General features: G+C 59.1%; 1 long non-coding RNA gene across 1 annotated transcript; it reads right to left on the bottom strand.

Annotated features, from left to right (window-relative positions):
- Positions 1-1758: 1758 nt before the first annotated feature.
- Positions 1759-4212, bottom strand: LOC115509179. The gene is made up of 2 exons (XR_004343308.1): positions 2956-4212; positions 1759-2592 (listed from the first exon to the last, which is right to left on the bottom strand). It is a non-coding gene; the product is annotated as an uncharacterized LOC115509179 (long non-coding RNA).

The raw sequence follows: 4212 nt of genomic DNA, 5'->3' as shown, positions 1-4212 counted from the left end.
GGTTCCTTCTGGGGCTGGCCGGGGTGGGGGGCGGGGAGGGGGGGGGTCCATTCCCTGCTTCTCCCCCAGCTCTGGTGGTTGGCTGGCAATCTCTGGTCTTACAGACGCATCACCCCATTCTCCGTCTTCGTGCTCGCGTGCTGTCCTCCCTACACGTGTGTCTGTTCTCAGATACCCTCTTGTTATAGGGACACCAGTCATACTGGAAGGGGACCCGTCCTAATGACCTGATTTTAACTCGATTACCTCTGAAAAGACCCCATCTCTGAATATGATCACATTCTGAGATACCAGGGGGTTAGGACTCCAACCTATGTTTTAGGAGGTGGTGGTGGGGGGGGACCCGTTAACACCCACTGAAGACACAGCCTTGCCCTGACCTGTGGCGGCCGACTGAGCGCCACATGGCTATGTCGCTGTTCTGACTGCGTGTGTCCCTGGCGGTATTCCGGCTCGGAATTCTCACGGGTGATTTCACAAGCAGGCTGCAACTCACACCTGGCTCTCCCCATCTAGAGCAGCCTGTCAACGCACGGCGGGGTTAGACACATTTTCCAGGTGTCACGGGACGATGCAACACGTGGCGGGGTGGCCTTCACTCGGCAGGTGCAGCCAAGCCTCAGCCCGGCACATCCAAAAGGTCTCCCGGAGACTTGGGCGCTCCCAGCGCTCTTCTTCTCTTACGACGTCTCTGAGCCGCAGAACCCATATGCCAGACATTCCGCGGAGACAATTCCGAGGCGAAGTGTCTCAAGATCTGTCGCCCAAAACACACTGACACAGCCATTTCTATTCCTCTTAGAGTCCCTTTTTGCATTGCTGACTCCCGAGAAAGCTAATTAATTATTGGAGACACCACTATTAAATTGACACGGTGATTAATCTGATAATCCCTTTTATGAAATTACCTCTGAAATGCTAACTTTTCATCTTTTGAAACTCACTGTGTAAATTACTCTGAAGATTACATTGTACCGGCTTTTGGCTCTGTAAATCTTAACGGCAGTTTTTTGCCAAAAGCAATAAAAGCTGTCCCGAATTTTATCAGGTCAATCAGGAAAGAGGCAGGCAGGCAGGAAATTGAAGGTGACACACTGCAAGTGGGGGGTTTGCCTGACGGATTGTTAGAACCTGCTGTTGCCAGTTGGCTACAGGAGACTTTGAACCGAGGACAGGCACAGCGGTAGCCTCCTGAGGCAGAGGGACAGGAGCCCCTGGTCGCAGGTGTCGAGGCTCCTTGACACAAGAGCCAGTGTGGTTCTAAGCGGTGGTCCCTTCCCCCCTTCTCTGCACCACCGTCCCTACGTCCCCTCCCAATGCACCTCCTGCAGTGGTGGAGACCTCTTGGTGCGTGACAGAGACAATGCCTGCCCTCCTGGCACTTCCATTCTAACAGAGGCAGTCAGACAATAAACAAGATAAATGACAAGTGACAGGGTGTGAAGGGGATAAGGGAGATCTAGCGGGGGTGGAAATACACAATTTTTAAAATATTTTTTTTAATGTTTTATTTATTTTTGAGAGCGAGAGACAGAGGGCGAGCAGGGGAGAGGCAGAGAGAGAGAGGGAGACACAGAATCTGAAGCAGGCTCCAGGCTCTGAACTGTCAGCACAGAGCCCGACGCGGGGCTCGAACCCATGAACTGCGAGATCATGACCTGAGCTGAAGTTGGACGTTTAAGTGACTGAGCCACTCAGGAGCCCCTGGAAACATACAATTTAAACCAAGGGTCAGGGAAGACCGTGTTGCCTTGTTTACCTCACCCTGGCCCTGCCTCGTTGAGATGACATTTGAATAAAGAACTGAAGGCGAGAGATTGGCCATGTGGATGCTGGAGAAAGAGCTTTCCAGGGCACAGCCAGTGCCATGGACCTGGCATGGAAACCTGACTGGTCAAGGAACAGCAAAGGGGAGCTGGAATAGAACGAGCAAAGGGGCAGCGGCAGGAGTTAAGGTCACAGAAATTTGGAATCCGTGAGCCATGGAAAGAGCTGAGTAAACCTGGCACTTTGGGGTGTTTTGCAAGGGAAAAGCAAGTCTGTCGATCCTGTTCTCTGCAGGTGTTCCCTCCCAGCCCTGGGTCCTGTCCTGAAGGCGTCTTCCAGGCAGACCACAGCGTCTAAGGGCCCACTCAAGGAGAAGGGTGTGGACTGCACGACGTGTAGGTGAGCACTTCCCAGGCCTGTAGTCCCGCTGCCAGGGTTCTCGATGCATCTGCCCGGGGAAACTGAGGCACCTCCCTCCAGCTTCCCACAAAGCATCCACGTTCTTTCTGCTTTGCGGGGGGCAGGAAGCTTACTGCCTCCCACCTCCTTCTGTCCCAGGTTTTCTCCCATTTCTGCCTACAAAGGTGAGAACCGAACAGTGAACCCCCCCACCCCAACCCCGCCCCCGCCCCCCGCCCCAAGCCAGGAAGGCCCATGCCTGAGGTGGAGCCAGTTTCTGACGAATCTCTTATGAAGCCTGGAAACCAGAAGAGGTTTCTGATGCCCTCAGCGTGCAGGAGTTGTGGTCAGCAGCTGGAGTGACGTGGCGACAAATGGAAAGCACCTGTCCCCTGGAGGGGGGAGGGTGGGCATCTCCAGCTCACTCTGCAGCAGGAGAACGGTGGGTTTCTCTGTTTCAGACAAAACCTATCTATGGCCTTGAGGCTCTGGATCCAGCCTCTGTGGCTGCCCTCCGGCTGAGCTGCCCCACGGAAGGATTTTTCTGGAAAGGGACAGCCAGGTGCACACTTGGGGAGGCTCTGAGATCTCCGCCATCCCTGTTTTCTGCCCCCTAGGTGTGGGGATGGAGCCACTGACCGACAGCTGTCACAACAGCATGTGTGGTTGCTTTTTTGGTGTGTCCCTGGCCCTCCCCGCTCATCTGCCACTGCACGGATGGTGCCTGACTCCTCTCCCCCGCTCCTCCCTCCATCCAGGCCCACACCGCGTTCCAGAACAATCCCCCACCGTGCGTCTGTGGAAGGGGCCGGTCTCCCCGTTGCTTTTCCAGTGAGCCTTTTCTTCCCCTGAAGCACATCCAAGAGCGCCGCACCGACTGCCCTCTGGGTTGCCATGGAAACGAAGCATTCTTCCCACTTCCCTCTTCTGTTTACCTTGGTCAGGGACTGCGGCAAAAACCAGCCAGTCGCTGAAGGGGAGGGCGGGCGGCTGGGGGAGAGGGAGGGAGGAGGGGAAGGCAGCCGCTCTAAACCAGATCATTCCGGTTCGGAGCGGTTCCCCGCTCTACCCCCCGAGAGGCTCTCCGAGTAGGCTCTCCAGCTAGGCGTGGGCCGCGGACGGCGGCTCCGCGCCCTGAGATTAGCGGAGAGGGGTCTGGAGGCTACTCCGCACCCCCCGCCCCGGGCTCCACGTCCGCCTGCGCTCTGCCTGCCCGGGCTTCCTCCCCGCCGGTGCGGGGTGTTGGCGGAGCCTTTGTCGTGCCGCCCGGGCTCGCCGGCCTCTGCTCGGCGGTGGTCGGTCGGTCACGACACCAGGGCGCCCGGCGGAAGGTGGGGGAGCGATGGGAGCCGACGTCCAGCCCCGCTCTGTGACCTGGCCCAAAGCACCCTCACCCTGCCCGCACCGCTGCCGTGGCCTCCCAACCGAGGGCCCCGCTTCCTCTGGCACCCTCCCTCGGCAGCGGGGGGGATCGGTTCGTCCTCTCTCTGCCTTCCAGCTTCCAGTTGATCTTAGAATGAAAACCAGACGCTTTGCCCGGCTCTTCCATCATCTGCCCAGCCTGCCTCTCCTTGCTTCCCTGGCCTCCCCTCCCGGGTTCCCGTCCTCCCGCTGCGCGGCTTCTTCCCCTTCCAGAAGACGCCAGGGGCCGGGTTTTTGTCTTTGGAATGCTCTGGCCCCTTGATGTAGTGGCATTCTCCCTCATGTGCTTTCTGGCTCCTGGCGCGCAGTCATCGCATCCTCGGGGAGGCTCTCCCTAACTTGTCCGTGTCCGGCCGCTCGTGCTTCTTCACAGCAGCTGTCTCCCCGCTCCCCGCCTCCCATGGAAGCTCCCTGAAGGCAGGCGTGCTCCCCGCCGCCTGGCCCGGCCGGCTCCCGGCCCCGCGCGGGCGCGTACTAGGTGCTCAGTTAGTGAGCGGTCCGAGCGGGCGCGCGCCGGCGCCGACCCCGGCCTGCGCACCGCGCGCTCCCGCCTTCGGGCCGGGGGTCGGGCGCCCCCTCCCGGCCGAGCTCCGCCGGCTGCCGCTGCCCGCCAGGGGGAGGCAG

Source organism: Lynx canadensis, chromosome A2 (assembly GCF_007474595.2).
Source record: "Lynx canadensis isolate LIC74 chromosome A2, mLynCan4.pri.v2, whole genome shotgun sequence".
Taxonomy (NCBI): domain Eukaryota; kingdom Metazoa; phylum Chordata; class Mammalia; order Carnivora; family Felidae; genus Lynx; species Lynx canadensis.
This window is presented reverse-complemented; position numbering and strand designations above follow the sequence as displayed.